This window comes from Notechis scutatus, chromosome 1, assembly GCF_049901735.1.
Source record: "Notechis scutatus isolate UNSWTSFEM ecotype Mainland chromosome 1, rNotScu1.2, whole genome shotgun sequence".
NCBI lineage: Eukaryota > Metazoa > Chordata > Lepidosauria > Squamata > Elapidae > Notechis > Notechis scutatus.
The window spans coordinates 248,092,605-248,118,811 of record NC_142009.1 but is presented as its reverse complement, the minus strand read 5'-3'; the positions used below and the strand labels follow the sequence as shown (position 1 = coordinate 248,118,811).

The 26,207-nt window shown below is 36.2% G+C and overlaps 1 long non-coding RNA gene across 1 annotated transcript in view; it reads right to left on the bottom strand.

Annotated features, from left to right (window-relative positions):
* Positions 1–5,324: 5,324 nt before the first annotated feature.
* Positions 5,325–26,207, bottom strand: part of LOC148133317 (uncharacterized) — a 55,939-nt gene continuing 35,056 nt past the window's right edge. The window contains exon 4 of the long non-coding RNA XR_015747275.1: positions 5,325–5,476. This is a non-coding gene — a long non-coding RNA (uncharacterized LOC148133317). The remainder of the gene's footprint in view (positions 5,477–26,207) is intronic.

Genomic DNA, 26,207 nt, shown 5'->3' with positions numbered 1-26,207 from the left:
TGCATGGGTTGGGCTCAGAGGTGGTATTCAGCAGGTTCTGACCAGTTCTGGAGAACCAGTATTTTGAGTAATTCAGAGAACCAACAAATGCCACCTCTGACTGGAGATTTTACAGTATTCTTCCCCTGCCACACCCACCAAACCACGCCCACAGAACTGGTAGTAAAAAAAATTGAATCCCACCACTGGTTTGGGTGAACTCCAGGAGATAGTGGAGGAAGGAGGGCCTGAGGTGCGGCTGTCCATTGGGGTCACAAAGAGTCAGGTACAATTTAGCAACTGAACAACAATAACAACAAGGAGCAGCTCCACATTGAACTTGACTCCCAATTATTTCAGGACAAGTCCGTAGAGTTGTCTACATGTGTAAGCCAGTTTACCATTGACTTCTATTATGATTTTTCCTATTTCCCACTCTAGTCTTCAGCCCTGAGATTCCCTGATGGTTTCCAGCTGAAGCACTAACTAACCGAGTCTGTATGAATGTTTGAAATAAACCAAGCTTGATTGGGTACTTAGTTGGGTGACATTTGATATGCATGTTGACTTTAATGTGTTTAGGATTTTATAAAAAGAAAACAAGGTTCGGTGGGTTGCCTGGATTGAGACTGGTATGCATATTTTTAAAAGTTTATTTCAAATGCCAACCTCAACAAATATCAGCTCCCTCACTGAAGAAAAGGGCTGTTTTTTCTATACATTAAATAAAGCACAAGAGGGCAGGATTGCATAAGTGTATCTTTTAGAGTACAATCCAGTACACATCTACTCAGATCTTGTTAAATGGGACTGATTCTCAGGAAGATATACTAGATTGGTATAGTTCCTTATTTTCTAGCATATGTTGGAATATAACCTCATCCAAAATGTTTTAATAAGTTTTATTCTTATTAAATTGTCATTTGTGGTTTCAGCCAAATGATTGAAATGGTAAAACTGACTACTCTGATTAAAGAGAGGAAAAAAACATAAGTAGTTTGGTTTCCACATGGAAATCGCTTCAGAATTTCGTGTTTGATGTGGAAAAGAACGTAATTTTGACTTTGGGTTTTACAGATTAGATTGATAGAAATAACTTGTTCTTATTATTATGGAAAAACAAAAAGTTGTGATTTGATGCTAATGCCCTATTCTACTGCAACAGAGTCAGAAGTCAATGCTTCTTTTCTATTCCCTATCTTTCTTCACTTCTCTCTCCCCCTTTCCTTTCACTGCTCTTTTATTTACCCTTTGTAGTTTGCATTTTATAATACTTTATAACCTAATAAAAATGTTTGGAAAAAAAGATTGTCATCTGTGGTTGTAGTATGTAGTTCTGTCTATATACAGCCACCTCTAAAGACCCCCAGGAGCCAAACTTGATCCAGCATGCAGTGTTGCAGTGACCCAGCCTGGGTGTTGCTGGGTAGATGCCGACATGAATTCTTTACGTTGGTGTGAGGCTCTGCACTGGCTCCCTATATTTTTCGAAGAACAATTCAAAGTGCTGATATTTAACTTATACAACCATACATTTCTTGTGGTGCTAGCTACCAGCTTGGCTGGCTTCAAAAAATGGCAGGACCCATTCATGAAAGTCATGTGAAGGCTCTCAGCTGGAAGAATCAGACTTTCTTGTGCAATTGATTGGCCACCATGAGAACATACTGCTGGATTGGATGAGCCAGGAGTCCAATTAGGGCACTGCTAATGTTCTTATGTTGATAGGAAGCTTTTGGAAGGCCATCTTTTCCAATGGGTTCCAACCAGAGGTGGTATTCAGCAGGTTCTGACCAGTTCTGTGGAATCGGTAGCAGAAATTTTGAATAGTTCGGAGAACCGGCAAATACCACCTCTGACTGGACATTTTACAGTATCCTTCCCCTGCCACACCCACCAAACCACGGCCACAGAATTGGTAGTAATAAAATTTGAATCCCACCACTGGTTCCAACCTGCCCTTTTCTGAAATCTCAGGAGAACCTGCCATTGATTTTGAATTGTTGGAAGGAAGGGGAGTGGGTGAGGCTCACACAAGCTGCGTCTCCATGCATTTTGTGGAATATTTCCTCTCAGAAATTCAATTGATGGCAAGGCTGTTGGCTTTCCATATGTTTTTAAAACTATGTTGGAGAGCTTGTAGAGATGGAAGAAATGCCATTAGTTATGTAAACTTGTACAGAGGCCTTTGTTATTTTGAAATCACTCCTATAATTTATTGTATGATGGATGTTTTATTGTTTGTTTGTATTAAGAGCCACCAAGATACTTTTTGACTGCAGCAAAGATAAATCAAATAAATAAATAAATATTCTAGTTGTATCTTTAATGTATATCCACAGTTCCTTAATAGCTACTCTTGTGTGTGCTTGAACAGAAAAGTGTTACTTAAATAAACTTTAATAATAGTAAGATTAGTTATTTCTATAGTTCGATTGCTAACATGGATTTCTGAAAATTTTTAAAAAAACAATCTTCACTGAGATGGATTATGCTTTTCAGGAAAACCAAAAAACATGATAAATAATATTTTAAAATATTTTTTTCTGGAAAAGTAACAAGAAATAAAAGGATTTGTTGTTTCTGTGCAAGTTTAGGATGTAATTAAATTCAAGCACTGGCTTGAATAAAATTCTCATTTTGTAAATTAACCTCTCTCTACTTGAGCATCCACCATATGCATGGACTACAACTCAGAATTCTGAGCATTAGAAGCAGGAAAAAAGATAGTAATAAACTCTAAAAACAATTCCAAACATTACAACAAAATGGATCAAAAACCTTCTGCCTTGCCCCTTTGTCAAAATAAACAAATATTAAGATGTTGACAGATGAAGATATTGCTCCAAGTCAGATATCAATTGTCTTTCCAATGTTGTATGTGTCATTGAGAGATCCACACCTCTTGGTTGTCTTGACAGATCCTAAGTTTAAAAAAAAAGAAAAGAAAAAGCAGAAATAATCAGCAATGATTGCTCTAAAATCATGTTAACAATTCTTTTTATTTCAGCTGAAAGTATAGTGATAATAGAATCCATATTTGTTACAATTTTTGAATTGTATTCCCAGCTGTGAGGTAATTACAACCAACCTTTAGTAAATATTATCTGAGATGTCCAGTACACAAGAAAAATAGTTTGTGTTAACTTTATTTTAAAATTAAAAACAGTTTCAGCTACTTTAAGGTAACCCTTCAGTCTGTTGCAAAGGCAAAACTTTCAAGTTTATTATTTCAACATTCACAAAAATAATCTATTTTACATTTCCTCCAGTTTATTGCAAAAGTGGACTGCCAGTTTACGAGTTTCTTCTGGTTTCTCAAAAACTCGCCTGGAAATTCAGAGATAATAATGGAAACAATATCTTATTAAATATTAACATTTAATATTACAAACAGTTAATGTTTAAGTTGAATTACTGTAACTGCCAAGAGGTAAGACAGGTCAACTAAATCAAGTATGATAAAAAAAAATTAAGAAACAATATCACTAAAATGATTAAATATAAGGATCTATTGGATACACAAGGAAATTTGAAATCGTGGCAAGAACTTCAAGAGCGGGGACTAAAAATTGATCAGTGGGCATATCTTCAAATTCAAAGTAGATATAAACAGGACAAGAAAAAATTTGGAATTAACAATAAACTCCAGCAATTAGATAAAATTTTATTAGGATCAGGCAAAAAAAATATAACAAAATTTTATAATTATTTATTAGAAGTAGAATTAGAAGAAGAAATTGTAAAAGGGAACATGATAGCCTGGAGTAGGAATATAGGACGTAGCATCACCATAACAGAATGGGAAAAGGTCTGGGGTAGAAATAATAAAATTACAAAATCGGTAGCATACAAAGAAAACGCCTATAAAATGTTTTATAGATGGCACCTTCCTCCTTCGAGATTAGCAAAGATGCACCCCAATATGAGTCCGAATTGCTGGAAATGCAAAAAAAAAAGGGGGAACTTTTTTCCATATGTGATGGTCCTGTACAGAAGCTCAAAAATATTGGCAGAAAATTAGAAATTGGCTGGAAGAAATGACAAGAGAACAGATCGAATTCAAACCAGAGTCCTTTCTGTTAGGGATCTTTGATAAACAAATATCAAAAAAAGTGAAATATATAATAATACACATTTTGACAGCGGCCAGATTGGCTTTTGTACAATGTTGGAAGCAGCCTCATGTTCCATCAGAAGAGATGATCATTCAAAAAATTTCAAGTAGTGCAAAAATGGACAAATTAACTTTGGCATTAAAAAATAAAGACACTTCAATATACTACAACAGCTGGAACTGCTGGTACAAACGGATAGACCAAAGATAGACTTCACACTAAAAGGCAAAAGAGGATAGAATAAATCCATAGTAGTGATACACAGATATATGTAAGGATTAGGTGTGTGTATATGGCATAAAATAAGGATAAAAAGAGGTCTTACAAACTGTTGAAGATGAGAATGTTTTTAATTGTTTTCTATTTTTTTTCTTTCTATTTTCTTCTCCCTTTCTTCTTTTTCTCTCTTTCATTTGTGTATGTGTTGTTGGTTTGTTTTAATTGTAAAATCAATAAAAAAAATTTTAAAGAAACAATCACAGCAGAATTCAGTTGATCCAAAGTAATACTGTTTTGAGAAATCAAGTTTAACCAAAAGAACATATTTTTTGACTATTTTAAAAATCTCATTGCACCATAAAGCATTGAAGTTATCTATTTCTTTTCTCTTTAAATATTCAGTTACTAAACTAAGAGGACATTTAACACATTTTTCTATTTTTATTCCGGAGCTGATTTTTAACAATAGATTCTATCTCAGATTCAGTTGCTTTTCTCTAAAATAAAAAAAAAGTAGGTTTATTAATGAGATAACAAGATCTATGGAAAAAAAATTTCTTACACTATAAGTCATACAAGAATATTACTATGTATTCTCTCTCTCTTTTTTTTTTGAAAAGTAGATCACTCACAGAGTAATCAAAGTAATAAACTGAAGAAGTCCAAAAGTTTTGCAAAATGGAAATAGTTTTCCCATACATCATACTTGAGGCCTTTATGTGAATGAACGGCTGAAAAGCCTGTATCAGGAAGAAAAATATCCTGGGAACTGTGCCCAGATCTGTGGCATGAAAGAACACATTTTTAAACATAAAAAAGAATGGGATTAGACCTTGATGATTACTAAGTTAGCCTGCACTGGGTTTGAACTGGAGGTAATCATAACATGAAATGAAATACATGTTTACACTTTCTGAGTATGCTGACATTTTAAATCTGAATATAGTGCATTTTTTCCTCCTTAAGTTTTTTTTTGTTTTTTTTTGCATTTTTTTACTTTTACCTTTGTATGGTTTAGCATTTACTTCTGTCCTTAAAGATGATATGGGTCCAGATAAATCCTCAAACTTTCAAGAGATTTGACACCACTGATAAAAAGAAGTCCCAAAGAGTAGGCATTCTGTGAAGTCTTCTCACGAATACAACAGTGGTCAAATTATCTAAAATATAAAAGAAATAAAAGAATGAAAATACTTACGGAAATATTCAGGAAGGCAAGGTTAAGTATCTCTGTGAATCCCAGTTTAAAAGGCTAATGATAAAAGACTACAAGAGCTATAGCCAAAGCATATGTATGTCACTCATTTGCTCATCTCTGTCTAGATAGCAGATATCAATATATTTTGGCTCTGAATTGTTAAGACTGTGGTTTCCTTAGGAAAATATCTTATTCATAGCACTGTTTCCTCCCCTTCCATTCAATTGTGTCCGATTCTCAGAGACTGCCTGGACAAGTCCATGCAGTTTTCTTGGCAAGATTTTTCAGAAGTGGTTTGCCCAAACCAACAGAGGAATAGCATCAACAAAATAAGAAGTGATACTACTGCTTTAGACTGTGCTGGTGAAACTATACCTGGAATATTGTATCCAGTTCTGGTCGCCGTGATATGAAAAAAAAGGAGACTGAGACCCTGGAAATTATGTAGGAAAGAGCAACAAAGATGATAAAAGATCTGGAGGCTAAATTGTATGGCGAAGGGTTGAGGGAGCTAGGTATGTCTATCAAAGAGAAGGATTTGTGAGGACATAATAACTTGAGGGGCTTTCACAGAAAAGAGGGGATTAACTTATTTTCCAAAGCATCAGAAAGCAGGACACAAAGTAATGGGTGGAAGCTTATTAAAGAGAAGTCCAACCTAGAAGTAAAGATAAATTTTCTGACAATAAGAACAATTAATTAATGGAATACCTTGCATCCTGGGGTTGTGGGTGCTCCATCACTGGAGGTTTTCAAAAATAGACTGGACAACCATTTGACTGGAATGGTACAAGATTCCTGCCTTGAGCAGAGAGTTGGATTGGAATACTTCTGTGATCCCTTCCAGCCATAGGATTCCATATTTCAATGTTTCTGTACCTCTTTCCTAGGGCTGAGAGAAAGCAACCAGCCTAAGGTCACCCAGCTGCCTTTATGCCTAGGGCAAGAGTAGAACTTACAGTCTTCCGGTTTCTAGCCGGATGCCATAACTACTGCACCAAACTGGCTCTTGTGGCACTGTTACTGAAGTTGAAACAGTAATGGTTAGATGACAGCCAGACATTACAGGCTATTCCACAGCTTCTTGGGGGTTCCTGTGCTACTGCTAAGACTTACTGCTGCTTAAAAGAGTCATAGATAATAAGAAGAGTCACTGTAAAAACTAGATGACCAGATTCAGGTTAGAGCAACTTTATATGTTTTTATTAATTAGAGTTAATTAAGGTTGCTCAGTACTTGCCTGGACATGGTGACTGTGCTAGAGGCAGAGGGAAATATGCAGCTGTGCTACTTCCCACTTCATTCCTTCAGTACTCACCTGGCTATGCTACAAACACACATACACACACATTACACACAACAACAATAACAACACAGAAACCTCAACACACTATTTTGATTTGGAATCCCAGGTGTTACACTGTTTATTTCAGCTTGCTTGGAGAAGAGCTACATTAAAAAAATACATTTTATACTGGATCTTGGAAAAAAATTCTTGGAAAGATGTTTTTGTAAAAGTCAACAACCTTTAGAGGAAGCTGACTAAATAAAAGCAAAGTCTCAAAAATGTGATGATATATAACTACTTATTATAAAAATGATTACTTTTGCTGCTTTCCAGAGAGTTAGGGGATCATATAATTGCTTTCTTATATCCATAATTTACATAACTAACATAGTTGTGGAATTTACAGGTAAAATTGCCGGGTTTAAACAAACCATGTGCTAAAGCTTGTTCTCCAATTTTCCAGAAATTCTGATAAATCTGGATTTTGAGATTTTACACAGCAATGAGATACTCAGGAATATTAACAGGATATTAACAGGAATACAACATACAGAGAGTCTCACATAACTTACAAAATTTCTCTCACAATTGCTTAAAAATTAGACAGACACACACACACACTTCCTTGATTTGCTGTACCCTGGCCAGGTGATACACAGGGACTGGGGAAGACAGAAGTGCTCTTGGAGGAGAGTGGCATCTGAATGGGGGATTCCAACTAGCCACATTCCAGCCTTTCTTTTCCATCTTGGCCAGCTTCATTCAGTCAATACAGCAGAGAAACTTCTTACTTCTAGTTGCTTGTTTCAGGTTGATTTTTTTCCTCCGTCTCTTCAGTCTATTTTCTTCACTATGTAGGCAATACGCATGTTCTTTCAAGAATCTTGACGTTGGTCATTTTGCCTATTGACTTCACCCAACATTTTGTTTTCGGTTCTTGTATCCAAAATGTTTAACTTTTTTTCCCCTGAAAAAAGAGCCTTCCATTTGTCTATATACCATTCTGGGAGTGTTTTAGAATGTATGTCATTCTTTTTTTTTTACCATTGTTTCACTTCACTATGAAGAAATGGTGAAGACTACAGCAGTTGCAGGTTCCCCAACACTCAGCAGCCTTATTAGCTTTCTTGATTTTTGATTTGAAGTGTTTCTCCCTTGACTATGTCTAAGGACTGTGGGGTAGCCAAGGGGGCTACGGATGAGCAGGAGGTTGATGGTACAACAAAGGGCAGGAAGCTTTCAGCAACCACTCAATGAAGATCTTATTGCATTTCAACCATGCAAATATCGTAATCTTTCTTTCTTTCTTTCTTTCTTTCTTTCTTTCTTTCTTTCTTTCTTTCTTTCTTTCTTTCTTTCTTTCTTTCTTTCTTTCTTTCTTTCTTTCTTTCTTTCTTTCTTTCTTTCTCTCTCTCTCTCTCTCTTTCTTTCTCTCTCTCTCTCTCTTTCTTCTTTTTCTTCTTTCCTTCCTTTCTTCTTTCTTTCTTTCTTTCTTTCTTTTTCTTTCTTTCTTTCTTTCTTTCTTTCTTTCTTTCTTTCTTTCTTTCTTTCTTTCTTTCTTTCTTTCTTTCTTTCTTTCTTTCTTTCTTTCTTTCTTTCTTTCTTTCTTTCTTTCTTTCTTTCTTTCTTTCTAAAAATATTAACAGTAATTTCTTTTTCATCACATTGAATATGGATGGTTAAAAAGATACAATGGTACTTTTCAGCCCAGTACTACAGGTAGTCCTCAACTTACAACCACAGTTGAGCCCAACATTTCTGTTGTTAACTGAAAATTTGTTTAGTGAGTTTTGCCCCATTTTACAACCTTCTTTGCCACTGTTGCTAAGTGAATCACTGCAGTTTATAATTTAGTAACATGGTTGTTAAGTGAATCTGGCTTCCCCGTTGACTTTGCTTGTGAGAAGGTCGCAAAAGGGGATCATGTGACCTTGGGACACAGCAACAGTCATAAGCATGAAGCAGTTGCCAAGCATCTGAATTTTGATCACATGATCATGGGGGTACTGCAAAGGTCATAACTGTGAAAAATGGTTGTAAGTCACGTTTTTTCAGTGCCGTTGTAACTTTGAAAGGTCACTAAATAAACTGTTGTATGTCAAGGACTACCTGTAGTTTCAGCGCAGAGATTTGTGTTAAAACCTTTGAAGCAACAGTTCAAATGAGAGGTATGTAGCTAGGGCTTTCCTCATCCATTCCTTTGCTCTGATGCACAAACCAACCTGGTACCACAGCGGTTAAGATGGAATGGGCAAAAAGGGAAGGGAAGGATACACCTGGAAGAAGCTGTGTTTTTTAAAAAAACTGTACTCTGGCTCTCTAGTTTACAACTTGGCAAAGTTATTTATCTGGATTACCACAAAGGCTTGTAATTACTTGTGGGGGTTGGAGGGTGTTGGAGACCTGTGGTTTAGCCATCCATTAGTATTCAGGTGGGGTAATCAGCAGGGCTTACACTGATAACCGAGTCAGGAAGCAGGGGCCGCACATCAAATGCCACAGGGCCTTGATAGGTTGAAGGACTGCAGATTCTGAACTCGCTGTAATTGAGAGTTTTGCCTAAGATGGTACCATGAGAAATAGAACTATGCATGAAAAGGGAAATGTCAAAGGAATGGACATTATTTAAAGTAAAAGGATATACTTTATATGGCTCAAATAGCTAGAATAAGATGGATAATGGAGAGAATAAGGCAGTTTAAGAAAGATATTTACTTCAGCAAAACCTTTTGGTTGCCAATGCTGGATTTCAGAGTTTAGTGACCATGATCTACAAAACAGTTTTCTTCATGTTTTTCCAGCAACTGTGGCATCTTCAAAGGCAAATTGGTCCACTACAGAGACTACAGGCAACTGAGCAGATCTAATGAACTCCCTGTGTTTATACAAATAGTCCTTTACTGATGATGTGGTGGCACAGTGATTAGAATGAGGCATTGCAGGCTGACTCTTCATTCCCTCCCTGCCAGCAGTTTGTTCCTGACCAGCTCAAGGCTGACTCAGCCTTCCATCCTTCCGAGGTCAGTAAAATGAGGGCCTAGATTGGGGGGGGGGCAATAAGCTGACTCTATAACCCGCTTAGAGTGGGCTATAAAAGAACTATAGGGCGGTATATAAGTCTATGACCGTAATGGAGCCTGCTCATTAGGGTCAGCAAGTCATGACAGTTCTTAAGTTAGAAGGTCTAACTTTATGAGCCTCACTCCATGCTCTCCCTGTAGTCATGAGTCATTAAGCAAAGCATGGAGGTGATCCAGATATGGGGCACACACTGGGAGGCTTGCCAACCAGCTGGGACCAAAAAGGAGGCATAAAAACAGCAAAAAGCTTTGTGAATCCAAAAAACAGGCCAGTACAGAAGGGGGGGGGGGGAAGAGCCCAGCTAGATTAGGGCCCAGCAGGCCTTTAAATGCCAATAGCAATAGCACTTAGACTTATATACCACTTCACAGTGCTTTACAGTCCCCTCTAAGCCATTTTCATGAGTCAGCATGTTGCCTCCAACAATCTGGGTCCTCATTTTACCAACTTTGGAAGGATGGAAGGCTGAGTCAACCTTGACAGGGCAAGATCGAACTCCTGGCAGTCGGCAGAATTAGCCTGAAATATTGCATTCTAACCACTGTGCCATCACGGCTCTTGGTGCTTGGTCACAAGAAGCTTTGAAACATGAGCAATCCATTCACTGGTGACATTTGTGGCCTGCCATTGTGGGCTAAGCCTCTGCTCCAACCAGATGGCAGTTGGAAGACTGCAGGCCTTTCCTAACAGTTGCTAGGCTTTGGGGAAGCCAGCCCCTTGGGGGAGCTCAAGGACAAACTTCCCAAAGTTTGTCCTTTTCTCTCGCTTTACCTCTTCCCTCCCTCACAAATCCACATTTTTTTTCCCAATAAAGAAAACAGAACGAAAGATAGGATGGATAGACTTCTTGATCTTTCTCTCCTCCCAGCGCCCAATTAGGTGCTGAAATTAAACTCTGCCCTGTCTTCCATTCCTGATCCCTCTGACTACCTCATTTGCTAAACATACAAAATATGCCATTTTTGGGAGCTGATTTATGGTTGGTCCTGCTTTTTGGTGAGGTTCTTGTTGTGTTGCAGGGTAAATAATAGGATTTTGCAGCCATTTTGCCTCTGAAGATGCCAATAATTTGCCAGAAAAGCTTTGCTAAATCTGCCAATCTGCCACAGTCAGTAAATACTGAAGCTCAACTCTGCCCAACAGATACCAGCAATAAAAGCCTTCACCTAGCAAAATCTCTGACTGGATTATGCCAGAATATGAAATTTATTAGAAATAATGGGGCGAGCCCCTGTTCGTTTGAGAATTTTCATAATGAACAGAACTCATGTTAATCTGAGATAATGTTAAAAGTGATAATGTGAACAAACATACTTACTGAAGTCGTAGCTGTCAGTAAAGTAGCAAAGGTGGTATATTCTTAGTTATAGATGGATACTGTGCTGGAGAAGGAAAAGGGTTCTTCATAGTGAAGGAACTGTCTTAGACAAGACCATGAAGGATAAAGACATTCTATGACAGAAAGATCAGACTAATTAAAGCAAGGGCTTTTCCAGAGGCAATATATGGCTGTGAATATTGAACATTGAGAGAAAGAAGACAAATAAATATGAATTTTGCATTTGGAAAATGATTACAAGGAGAGAATCATGGTCTCTAAGCAGACTCAATCAAACAGTTATGGAAGAAATAAAAACAGTGTATTCTCTCCTGAGCTGATTATTAGCGAGCAGAAATGCACATATTTGGGCATTGTTATGCTAACAGATGATAAGTCTAGGAAAAAATATGTTTATCAGGTTTGAAGAAAGTTTGAGCATGAAGCAATGGACAAGTGGATGGACAAAATTAAAAACATTACTGGAATGTCTCTGGAAATGTGTTCCTGACAGTTAGAATAATTAGTGAAATGATTTACCTCCAAAAGTTGTGAGTGCTGTAACACTGGAAGTTTTTAAGAAGAGATTGGACAACCATTTGTTTGAAATGGTATAGGGTTTCCTGCCTGAGCAAGGGGTTGGACTAGAAGACCTCCAAGGTCCCTTCCAACTCTATTTTTCTGGAAAGTATGCAGGTTATGTCCAGGAACAGATTGAGATGATTTTATTTGCATACTAATGAAGAGTTGGATTTGATTCAGTGGCACCCAATTAATCTTATAGCCTTATAGCAAATAATGAACAAAGAATGATCATCTGTGAATATTGTAGACTATTGTAGTCCATGATGGCAAAAAGTCAGAAGGTACCACCTTTTCCAACTAACATGTTTATTAAAGGACATGAGCTTTCATGAGTCGGAGCTCACAAAGTGTGAATCATGGATGCTGTAAACAGCTCCTCATTTAAGGCTGCATTTAAGAAGTGTGTATAAAGAAATGGACAAGCTCAGCTTGCATATCTGCTTCTCTGCAATTATGTGAAATGAATTTCAGATTTAATTGATATGTTAAGACTTTCTCATATGACAAGAACCCTGAAATTTCCTGACGTAAGCAGAGAAAAATCTCTCTTGAAATTTCCTAAGCATTTGATGAATGCCTTGTACCAAACAGATGTAGTAATACTTGCTGAGAATGTATTCTATTTTTATTGGTGTAAAGAAAACATTAATTTTTAAGCCTTAATTTTAGGTTTCTAAGGCTATTGTACATGAACAATTATTTCTCTATTATTATCTCTATTATCATTTGTCTTATTTCTCAAAAGGACAAAGAACTGCACAAGTATTTTCTTATGTGCTAATGAGAGAAAAAAGTGACTAGCAGGTTAAATATATTGCTCTAATATATTAGAATTGCTATGGTATAAATTCAAATAATTTCAAATAACTTTGTTAAGATTTTAATAAATATTAGAAATATTTAGAACAAACAAAAGAAGAAAAAAAAAGGAAAGCTAAAACTGCAAAAGGAAAGAAAATATAAAGAAGTAGCATTTGATTTCCATTACAGCAGTTATAAAATTACAGTATCAATTTATATTTGCTTTGAAATTCCTTGTTAGTCAAATCTTGTCCCTCTTTAAAGCATCAGTGCTATATTGGCCTCTTTCAAAGTCTCTGACATTTTTCCTCCATGTAAATTAGAATTCATCATATTTTGTAGAAGCTGTAAATGTTTGTTTGTTTGTTTGTTTGTTTTGTTAAGCATGTATGAGAAAACAAGTATGAACATAACATATAAATATATAAGTATAAACAGGTATATACATAATAAATGAATACGAATAAATGGATAAATGGGAACAGTAACACAGGGTGTGCTTATGCATGCCCCCTTACAGACCTCTTAGGAATTGAGTGAGGTCTATGATAGACACTTTAAAGTTGAAGTTTTGGGAGTTTGAGGATGTAACAACAGAGTCAGGTAGTGAGTTCCAGGCATTGACCACACTGTTGCTGAAGTTGTATTTTCTGTAATCGAGTTTGGAGCGGTTTACTTTGAGTTTGTATCTATTGTTTGCTCGTGTATTATTACAGTTGAAGCTGAAGTAGTCATTGACAAGTAAGACATAGCAGACAATTTTGTCTACTAAGCTTAGATCAGACCATAGGCAGCGTAGTTCTAGGTTGTCCAGGTCCAAAATTTCAAGCCTGGTAGCATCAGGTCCTTCATGAGATAACAATGAATGGCGTTGGCTGAAATTTTTCCATGTAAAACTGCACTGTCGGATGAACCTTCTCTTCTTCTTTCTGACTTCATTTTTTCTTCCACCTTTGGCATTTTTTCAACAGCTGCTTTTGTGACCAAAATGCAAAGGGTGGTCTTATGGAGAGAGGAGAACAAAGCATAATTAGGAGATTTTTAGCCATTGCTCTGGTTTTTTTCCTCTTGCAAAAAAGGGCAGCAATTACCAGTAATTAGCAATGGGTATAAATCCAATTTGTTTTACTTTCCACTTTGGGACTTGTGATTTTTTTGTTCCAGTAAATTCATGTCCAGATTTGTAATAAAATATTAAGCATATTTTCAGGTCCAATTACTATATGAATGGGGGAGCGGGGAGAGAAGGGGGGGAATGTTAGTTTGCTTCTAAAAATGTACCAGCTGGCTGAGATGCTTGATTTCCCCCCCGCACTTTCTTTCATAATATTGTGATCAAAGTAGAAGGGGATGCCTTCCTTCAGAAGATTTTCTTCTTTTCATAACTTCTTGAAATAATTATATGACTACACAATGGGGCATAATCATCTGATCAGTGTGTGAAATATTGCAGGCATTAAGTCAGACATTATATGTGATTGTGAGTACATGGGTTGTTTTGGTTGAGGGGGGAAAAAAGAGGCAATGACAACCCCTAGTGATTGTCAAAAGTGAGTCAGAATTATTGTTTTATAAGAGATAGTTGCTATCCAAACTTCCTTCTTGGTCCACTGGGATAAGAAAAGCAAGATACTTATCAACAGAATCCACGGTGAACTTCCATATTGCTATAACTCTCTTGCTACATTCTATTTTCTCTGTAAGTTCTTCCTTAGAGGACAACATTGTAAATAATGGAAATGCAGAGATTTGTCTTCAGAACATCCGATAATAGGACATCAGATACTGAAGCTGAGACGTTTCCCTGCCTTGCATATTGGTGGGAAGTTGTTACTCAATGGTAGGAAGACCAATTTTTCATAAGGTGTTCAGTGGCCAATCTTTCCCCCAATTTGAGGTATTCGCCATGGGCGAATAGGCAGCAATATAAATCAAATAAATAAATAAATAAATTTGTGAATTTGCCCAAATGTATAGTACTCTACATATGTCCTGATGCCTACAGCTCTTCTACTCTGTACATCACCAGATGCAAAGCTAACCAGCAGAGCTGTTTCATGTATAATCTCTTTGCAAATGAATGCATCTTATATCATCTCGTATCATCTCTCTTTGTCTTTTCTCAACTTACCACTGGTGTATTATATGTTCATATATTACAATTCTAATTCTTTCCCGATTTTTTAAATTTCCTTTGAGTTTCTTGTTCTTTTCAGAACAGTAAAATGTTTACTGTTAGTAAAACTTCCTGTTTAAGGAAGTTAAGTTTTTTTAAGGGAGAGAATGAATATAATTTGCAGTTTATTTTTTCCTTCTCAAATAATGGATAAAGGCCATATAATTACAATAATATGAAAATCTAGTACAGTTAGTCCTCGACTTATGACCACAATTGAGCCCAACATTTCTGTTGTTAAGATTTTTGTTAAGTGAGTTTTGCCCCATTTTACGACCTTTCTTGCCAAGTTGTTAAGTGAATCATGGCAGTTGATAAGTTAGGAACCTGGTTGTTGGGTGAACTTGGCTTCCCCATTGACTTTGCTTGTCAGAAGGTCACAAAAAGTGATCACGTCCTTGGGAGGCAACAGTCTTGTATATGAACCAGTTGCCAAGCATCTGAATTTTGATCACATGATCATGGGGAATGCTGCAAAGGTCATAACTATGAAAAACTGTCATAAGTCACCTTTTTCGGCAACTAAATGAACTCTTGTAAGTTCAGGATTATCTGTAGTAATTGGAAAGAAAAGCATGACTTACACAGAAGTGCCAATGATTTCAACTGCATTAAGGAGTATATCTTTATGTCCATTCATAGCTATTGCTCAAAGGACTTGACTATTGTTCACATCAAGCTGATTTATAAGCTTGTGGTTGTAGTTATGAGGCTGGAATATCCTCACCCTATAGGTGTGGGCCTGTGTGTAACTCTGATTATAAAGCAATTGTATGAGGTGGCCTCCTGTCTTTCTCTTGTTCACCTTTTTGCTTGGTTGAACACAACTTCATGGCTTGTTAACTAAGGCATTAAGAAGAAAACTCAATAGAGATTTACTAGTGATTGTTTGAGGATTAAATTAAATGACTTACTGGTACAATATTTTTCAGTAGATTGGCATATATGGCTCTAATTGCCTTCATGTCTCTTCTCATTTAATATATTTTTATGTCACAGCTTTGTTTTCTAAAGCATGACAAGGAGGATGGACAGCTCTTATCAAACATTAATTTAGTATGGCCTAAAAGTGAAAAATTTAGCATTAAACTATAGTTTAATTTGTAACTACTCTTGAAATTAAAATCCAATTTATGAAGGTTTATTACCTCCTTTTTACATATTCTCTCATTTATAATCAAAGTTGTTGGATTGGCTGCCTTAAACAGAAGTTGTTAACTACCTTTAAAACCAGATTTGCAGATGAGAATAATTTCTTCTTGTTTTAATTTAAAAAATAAAGGATTTTAGTTCTACAGCAACAGCACAATGGTATGAGCCTGTGCATTTTCAAACTAGATTTAGTGTTTTCTTAAAGAAAAATCCAAAGTTTTATGGCAAAGCAGGATTTGAAATCAGCTATTCAAGTAGCTAATTTATAACTGCTTATGGAGCATTAATGACTTTGTTACATTTGTAATCTTATGATTATTGTTCATACAAAGGAATTATGCAATGATTCCATAATGCTGCAGGTCATTTTTCCTTGCCAATGTGAATGTTTAAGAATGTTTAATTCTTAATTTGGCAGAATTTAAATAAGGTGAATTATGGGATAGATGTTTAAATATATTAAAAAAAAATACTTTCTTATATAGTTTTTTGTCTGTTGTATAATTCCAGCATTTCATGTGGTCTGGGCTAAGACAGCATATGGTAGTGAAAAAAATAACAGCCAAACAGAAATATCAAACCAGATGTGTTAAGAGCTTCATGTGTACAGAAATACATTGCTGGAAAATGTAGTTGGATGAATTATTGATGGCCTATAATATGAGTATCATACTGGAGATCTTCCTCCAGCTCTCTAGTAAATTGTCTTTTTCAGGTATAGTGTTAAGCAACAAACAGGACTATAACTGTGTCAGATGCCTCTGACTGGTCTTTTAAAAAAGAATGCAGAAATTTTTGGTCACCAGCCAAATTGTTAGAATGAACTTTTTCTTTGACTTTTGTGATTCAGTTCTTTTGAGGCTTAACTCATTTTATGAGGTTGTTAAATCAGTGCAATTCATTGATGGGAAGTCAAATTCAGAAACAAGTTAGGTAGGACTTTTTTAAAAAAAACACCAAACCCATCCATTTGAATGAAACACTCTGCTTAAATATATTTTCTGATTCAGTATGTCGTATCATGCTGAATCTATTTCCTTTCCCTGGACAACTATTTCTATATCCAAATGAAATAATATTTGAAAACTGAAATACCCTACTGTTTTATACAGATCATATTGACTGAGAAATTGACATCTCATTCGCAACTGCAATTTTGTAAGACAAGCAACAAGAAGTGTTGCTCTTGTGTGTTTCCAAAGGTTTTCCCCAAATAACGTGACCAAAGGATACCATAGATACACGAATTCTCTTTAGCCAGATCAAGACTGTTCCTTAGGAAATTGGAAAATAATCTGTCTGCATTGATAGCTTTAATGGGCACCAAATAAAAATCTAATTACAGAACAAATAGCCAAAGTATTAGCAACTGTGAAAAAGACCTAATGTGATGCACAAGCAACATAGTATGAAATATAAATTACAGGGCAGTCTGAACACGTTCTAAAATACTGATCACTACAAATGTCAAAGTAGATAGTACATAAAAATGGATTTAGAACATGCAATAGGTTCAAGATTAAAATTTCAGTTAATGTTATTGACTAATATTATTTGCATTGCAGGTGCTAATTCAATGACACTGACTCCTCAGCACTTCATGCCTACTGACATAAGGGGGCAATAATGTGTAGAGAGTTAAGAGCTGACTCTATGCCCTTTCTTTGCCTATTACTGCCTAATGATTTGGTTATTTGAGATTCTGCATTTCTTCCCAGGCACACATTCCCATGCTCTTTGCTAGATAAGTAAGAGCTAGGCCTTAACTATTCCTATGGGTTTTCTGTAAATAAATCACTTTTCTGTTATAGTTAGAAAAATTGCCTTACTAGTCGTGGCTCAAATGGGTTTCCCACTCTCATGAATATTCAATTGCACACAAAGAATCTTCAAGCTCCAGGATTTTTTTACATTAAAATTGAAAACTAATTGTTGCCAAATAAGCAGCGGATTATTCTCAATAGTGAATCACCATCCAGCCAGTGATAGGGAACTATGCTGAGAGAGAAGATGATCCCCAGAAATGCTATGCTTTAAAAAAAAAAAAAAGCCCTGTATAGAAGTAGTAATTTCCATTTAAAAATAGATTATGGTTTGCCTTTATACCTAAATCTATATCTGCTTATATGGAAATTCAACACCCAGAATCCAGCATTAAAATACTGAAGGTATTTCATAAATGTGACAGCTTACTTTCTCCTGGTTTGTTCAGTACCCCATCTTTGTATTATATTCTGTCTTAATGTTATACGTGAACACAGCCAACTTTCAGCTATTCCTTTTACTCTTCACAATCATTTGTGGAAAGAAAAATGAGCATTATAAGAGATAAGTAAATAAAGGAGAGTTGGAAGGATACACTGATAATGTTTAGATGCCTCCCCTCCCTTCACCCCCCCCCCCCAAAAAAAACTCTGCAATTAAAGCAAGATAATTACATTAAAAAGGTTGCCTGGCGATATTCTCCGAAAGTTTTTCATAACCACTTCAATACTCTGGTAAATAATATGCCTTTAGCACTGCTGTAAAGTTATAACTTGAAAGATTCTATAGCAGGTTCCAACTTCCATGCAAAGCCTTAGAAATCAACATAGGAAACTGAACCATTATGAGATGGGTCTCTGCTTTTTCTGAATAAAAGTGGGGACCTATTGTGGCCCAAGATCATGTCAGCCTCCTCCAAAAACTGTAGCAGTCTCTATATATCCAAGTGAAAACTTGGATTCCCAGCCAACATGGCCCAGAGGTTGAAATTAAATTTAAAACATTTGTATTTTACATGGATGGAAACTTGACTCTCGCCTCCCCTTTGGAAGATTATGAGTTCAATCCTAGGTAGTGGCAGATGTTTCTCTCCTAGGGTGCAAGAAAAAAATATTGGCTGCAAACTCCATATGATATCAGCAAGGGCATCCAGGCACTAAATGCTCAGCTCTAACTCTCCCCCACATTAAGAGATGTTAATGGTTGTAACAACAACAACAACAACAACAACAACAATAGAGTTATAATGGCAATTGGGATCAGGATTAACATGAGCATTTTGTTGGAAAGTGCAATGCCATGTGACTGCATCAGTGGCAATCCAGCTACTCTTGGGTGTCAGTCTAACCCCAAAGTGCACAGGTTGTTAAGTGGGAAGCAGTCTCAGATAAAGAGTAGAGTGTGGCTGCTTGGATATAGGAGAGGCCCAGGGAAGCCTGACTCAAGCTGTATGTGAGTTGGGAGAGCATTGTATTGATTTGACCTTAGCACTGAAAAAATGTTCCATATGCACATCAGTGGGTGAAAAAAAAAACAATTTTATATATAGAAGTGGCAATGCCAAATAACACTAGAGTAGACTAAAAGAAGATATTGGATAGGGCCTTAATAATCAAACATAGAGAGGGTAGGATAAACTGGCAAAATTTTCCAATAGTTATTGGAGCATTAGATATTATAACATTAGATCTGTCAAAAGGATGGGAAAAAGTAGAATTATTCTGATTATAAAAAATAGATTTGCTTGCAACTATATACATAATATGATGATATTATATTATATGGTCAAGTCTTAGGCTTTGGGGTTAAACTTGAATTATTCTTAACCAACAAGAATATGCTAAGCATTCTTCGGAAGACAATATATAATGATAAATAAAAAGAAGTCCCTGTGGATTTTATTCCGCTAGTTCTTGCTGACTATATGGATTGATGCTCATTTCCATTTCAAGGCCATTAATCGGGCTGTCCAAAGACATTTCCGTGTTCATGTGGCCAGCATGGCATTACCGAGTACTGTTACCTTCCCACCAAAGTGGTACTTATTTATCTACTCACATGTGCATGCTTTCAAACTGCTAGGTTGGCAGGAGCTGGGGTGAGGATGGGAACTCACCCTGTCACCTGGCACTCAGTTCTCGAACCTAGACTTCCTGTTTTCCAGCCAACAACTCAGAGTCTTAACTGCTGAGCCATTGTGCCACCCCATAATATAAATAACCACTACAATATATTATAAACATAGTTCTGTGTAGGCTGCTTAGAGCAGGGGTGGGATCCTACCGGTTCTGCCCGGTTCTATAGAACCAGTAGCTCTGAGGAGCAGCAGAACCGGTTCTGTGTCTGCTGCTGTTTGGCCCACCCACCCGCCTAGGCTCTTACCTGACCTTTATTTCCTACTTTTTCAACCTCAGCTGCTTTGCGCGGCACAACTGAGGTTGAAAAAGCAGTAAAAAAAGTGCTTTTTCAAATGCTGCACACCTGTGCACAGCACATATCAGCTGTCCGGGAGGCACAGCTTTCAGTGTAATACATGTGTGCGCAGCATGCGTCTGGCACGCATGCACGCTAAACATAAATACCAAACTGGTTGTAACACCGGTTGAATCCCACCCCTGGCTTAGAGTATTCTTTATGAGAAAGTTTGAGAAATTATGTATCTGTCAGGGTTTTAAGTTTTTATTCAGTTATTCAAATTATAGAAATAATGGCAGTACAACTATTTTAGCATGTACAAAGTGAAAATTCTCTTCTAGACACTAAATACTTCAATTTTTTTTCATTGTTCTAAATTTGCATTCCTCAAAGTATAGTCTCATTTAAATGTTTAGAATACATGTTAGTTTGTCAAGTTTTATGAATGGGAATGATATTAAGGGTGTGAGTGATACCTTTCATTCTGCCTAGTTTAAAAATCTTTTGATAAAATATTTGATTTTTATTCTGACAACCCTCCACAACATGTTTCTAAGTGCCACGTGCAGAGATTATCACCTTCCTATAAGTAGGACTAGACCTGTTGAACTGCATAATTATAAATTCATCAGAGAAAATAACTTTCTACCGACATCCCCACCCTTGTTTTACCATAATTGATAGACAGTTGTTTGGAGTTACAACAGTTTCTCGAAGCTGACAACAGATGCCTCAAGCTAATTTCTGCATAGGAGAACAAGATCTACAGGAGGTTCTAAGAGAATTTGAGGCTCTTCATTAGCTGTAAAGAAGGGAGAAACCATTGAGGTTTTCTGAATTTTTGAATATTTAAGTGGGAACTGCCTAGGGAATTAGATAATGAGGTTAACTATAAACTCCCATTTGCAACTGGAGTTACATGGCACACGTAATGCAGGTAGTGCATGCTTGAATTACAGGAAGTTCAATGCATGTGAAAATTGAGTTTAACTCTGATATACACATAACTCAGTTTCTTTGGACATATTCTTAGATAATCAAATATAGTCTAGAACCACCATACCAATAATGATTAGGTTTTGATTGTGCTTTCAGTAGTACCAGGAACAGCCCCTCCATCAGACAATTTGGCTCTTTGGCATTCTCATTCCTCAGTTATTATTTATTGTGTACTATGTTGAATCATAGAAAGAAAATTGCCACAGTCACCCACATGGGATCTTATAATCTCAGTTTCAAAATAAGTATGAAAATCATGCATGATTTAGGCCTCTTGTTTCAGGTACATTCCTAAATTAGTATCTCAAAGTAGCAGAGCCTACTGATTGAATTTATCATAACCAGCAATGAGCAGATGCAACGGAACCCCTTTCAAATGAATTAAAGGATTGTAAGGTGGATGAATAAATAAGGCAGCGTATATGTTTCCCCCCCCCCCATATGTACAGATTGCATGAGGCATTTAAATTAATTGGAGAAACTTCCCCAAAAGGCAAATTGATTGCGTGTATACAATTATCTAAAGGTAATTGCTATTAACTGAAGCCATCTGCTCTGATCCAATTCTTGCCATTATTTTAAGACAGTAATGTTCAATTAGGTGGTCAGAATGTGGGCTGAAGTGCCTACACAAAAGAACTTCCTCTAAAAAGCATTCCTATTCAGATGCAAACTAGGTTTATGTTACCAGGTCCATAAATGATTTGCATATATCTGCCAATATATGTAACAATTGACTTTATGTAGGTAGATGATGTCAGAAGAATTCAGAGGCATTTACATACAAAATAGCAGGTCACTGACTCATGCTACTTTAATTCTATACAATTCTTGCAATTGTAATTGTCTAATTGATATTAAAGCTGTGGGCTCCTGTTTTCATCATATGATAGTTATCCAATTTAGAAGGATGATTTAGGATTTATGATCTTTACCTCAATAGTGACTGTGGAAACACAGATGGTAGCTGTAATTTTCTTGGCCAAATAAATAAAACTTTTATGAATAATAGTGCCAATCATTAAACATTTTCTTGTCTGCCTCCTTCCTATATATCAGCATGACAAATTCTAAACCTGAGAAAAGCAGTTGGATGAGTAAGAGAAAATCTGAACAATTTCAATTGTTAAAGAAACCTGGTTTGGAATATCCATGTATCTTCTGAGTAGACTCAGTTAATTCTCCTTCACTTAACACAAGACAGAGTCAAAGCAAAATTAGAGAATGCAAGTTGGGGTGAGGTTGGGGGTTAAGATAATTGTTTGTTCTTTTCAAGAAGAGAGGAATAAATTCATATAAACTGAATAGGAGCACACTTTAAGCCCTAAGAAGAAAGGCTCAAACTAATGTAATTATAACACTACCACTGGCAACAGGATATAATTGGGGTCAAGGGATCAAATATCTTTAAATGCTTATTAGACATCTTTAAAGGTAATGAGAACATTCACACATGAATAAAATACGTTTTCATTAGAGAGATGTTACAATTATTCACATTTACAGTGTATAAAAACCAGACAAGTCCAAAAAATATTTTTAGGCTCTTATAAACAGTCTGAAAATGCTAGACTGCCTCACTACCATCTCTTGGCTGCAAAAATCAGGACAGTCACACAATGATAGGAAAGAGTTTTCCATATGGTATCTCTTTGTTAACCTCTAGGTCATGAAGATTGTTGTAGCCTAGATTTGTTAGTCAAACTTAACATAGCTTTGAACTTTAAATTGCTACATCTTTTCCCAGAACGTATCTCAGACTTATGAGACACTGAAAGCATATACAAGACCTGTATTTCCTATTTTGCTGCTTGATTGTTCTCTAGAATCTTCTGTATCTCTTAACCAATTGACCACTTTCACATTCTTGAAGATGCAATGTTCTCTGCAAGGATATCCAGGCCTCATGTAATTTCTCAAAGTCTTTGGTTTATTCCTAGAGACTCCAGTGTGGCCACCTAAATGTAGTTTTAAGTTAGGCTGAATAGAGCAGCCATTAAATCCAGATATAGTAGGTATATTTCAATGATATGCTATAAGTTAAATTAAGATATTATGTTAAACTCAGTGAAATCAACTTTAGCTTTAGGCATGACCTTCATGATTCCATAAATTGTGGATTCATTTGTTGTCAAGGTGATCTCTGGTGCACATGAAAAATATATCTGCACCCATCTTCTGGACATGTTCATTTTCAGAGTAATAATTATATTTATTCTTGCATCAAATAAGATAATTGCATAGAAATGAATGAATAGCCATGCGATGTTTCAAAGACAGTAAAATGATTATGGCAAAGAAAGTTCATGGATTATAAACCAGTACATGCAATGCAAATTGGTAGAATCAAAGAGAAAATGTGGCATTTATCTTTGCTAACTAATAAAGAAATCCGCTTTAGAAATCCGCTCTTTTTCAGGATTATCCTTAGCCTGGAAGAAGGGAGTTGGCTCACTGCTTGGCAAAGATCCAGATGACAGACTGAATGGCAGCAAAATGGTAAGAGTTTTCTTTATTTTCTTGCTGCTATTTACTGATCATCTAGATTTCTGCAGTCCAGATCAGGTAGCCTTAGATATGGGTGCAATAATTGCTGGATTGTTCTAATAAAAGAAGTACTTTGATTCTAGGCCAAACAAAATCTTGCCTACAAAGGCTGATAAACATGCACATGAAAATCAAAAGGGAGAAAAACTAACTTGATGAGAACCTGAATAGAACAAGGGTAAATACGTCCTTACATCCATCTGATAGCCTGGTGTTCCAGGGGATAAGATGTGTGTATAACCTGTGGTTTGGCCCTGGGAACTGCTATTTTATCTCCTTCCAGGAATATAAATCAACTTGGCCACTTCATTTACTTGATTTAATAGTGGAACAGCTCAGAAAAACACATACTGCAACAGCTGTGTTATTCTTTGTACCTCTGATCCTGCGTGGCTAAAGTAGAGGAAACTGCACTCCTAGTTTAGGAAAGATCATCTGTCTTCTCCTTTGAGTAAAGGGACAATTTTGAGAAGGGAGATTCTCATGTATGGAGATTCTCATGTAAGGGACAACTTAGAGAAGGGGAATGTTAGAACAAATTTGTTCCAGTGATTCCAATAGTTGTCCAAACAGTAGTTTTCTTCTAAAAAATGAATTCTGGGTGTTCTTCCAGATCTAACAACATAAGAGAGTTTTTGCCATGAATGCTAATCCTCTCAGAATGCTGCAATTATCACCTATGAGATAGATGCTAAATGGTTCCCTCAAAAAAAGAAATTATCTGATCTTCTCTACGTAAGAATACAGCACTACTGTTCATTCCCAATTTGAAGAAGAAAGCCAAATAAGATTGTTTCTTCTATGTCCAGCAAGGAAAAACCAAGATTCCTCTCCCCTCTACACCCCTGGCTCCATTTTATAAATATTCACACAGCGAATCACACTTAATTTCAGAGTCTTTATGTTCCCATTAAAGTATAAAAAGAAAATAGAAGATTATTCACTGAAGCGAATACCTCCTAGGCAAACCTCCTCCTTCTAGGTATCCTGAAATTATATTTCTAACAGAAGGCTTCCCCCTCTTCATTTAAGTGAATCAAAAATAAGAAACAATCACCTTCTTTGCTTCAAATTTGATGGCATAGAATATGAAGCAGTGTTTGGTCTCTCCTTTGATAGTTCCTCACTCAATAATTTATAAAAAAAAATACTTTGCAGAGGCACCATCCATCTTGAATTCTTTGTTTTGAAGCCAAATTGCTCCAGGTGGCTAAACCAGATGCTAGCACCTTGACGACGCCCTAGTTTGTATACTATTTTAATAGATACTAATTACCCATTCAAGGTCATTACTCTGTCTTCCTGGCTTTAGCTCCAAAGTTACAGAGCAAGTTTCAACAGCCATGTAAACAGATCTCTCCTTCTCATATATGAGATTAGAAAAACTGGGTTAGGAATTTGTGACATGGGTTAGCCCTTGCATATCCCTAGGAACTGAAAAGTTAGCTTTAGATTTTTCAGTTCTCTGGAAATTTCTTTTTAGGTGACATTATCCTCTAAATGTTTGCATGTTTTTAGAATGTTCTCTCTTCCAGTTTTCATTTAATTGTGGATTTCCTCCCCAAGATATGCTAACCAGTTCTATCCAGGATCACACAGTTGTATGAATTCAAAATGTTCCATGAATTCAATGATATACCTGCATGGCTATTTTATATATGACATGATCCTTTCCATGTTCCCGAATTCTTGTCTGTGAATGAAACAACTTGTATGTGCATGCAGATTCTGTATTGCAACTTCAGAGGTTTTTTTCCCCTGTATTTAATTATAGATCATATTTATATTCTAATCCTAGATAAATAGCAGGATTTTGCCTCATAAAAACAGATGAATAGTGCCTTCCAGAAAGGTTGGATTACATCTTCCAGGAATCCTTGCCAGCTTAATTGTTGGCCATATTGGCTGAAATTTCCTGGAACCGTAATTCAATACTTCCGAAGAGGTCACCATGATGAAGATAGCTGCAAGGAGCATAATTGTTTATCTTCTTATACTGAATATGAACATATATTAATTGAATCCCAGTCAAATAAGCATTGATGTATGGCAGCTATCTGAAATAATTCCTTCTGAAGCTAAGCAGACTGGAAGCCAGTAATGAGTGGAATACTATATATTCATATATGGATTCTGCTTTGGGCATCTTGATGGAAGGATAGAATTAAAATGTAACAAATATCTTGCCTTAAACTAAAACACTTGGTTTACACTATCCAAATCATTAAGAGAAACTATAAGTAGTAAATGATGTGTTCTACTAATATTATAAATTAGGGAAAATGTTAAAACGTGGACTCTAAAATCAAATTCTGATGTAAAAATCCAGAAATGGATAAGTTTAATAACATTATAATTTTCTAAAGATGAATAGAATATACTAGCTTTGTGATGTTCTACTAATATTATAAATTAGGGAAAATGTTAAAACGTGGACTCTAAAAATCAAATTCTGGATGTACGACAAATCCAGAAATGGATAAGAAAATTTGATAACAGTAATAATTTTCTGGCTAAAGATGACTGCTAGAATCTACTTAGGTTTGTCATGCTCCAGATAGTGATAT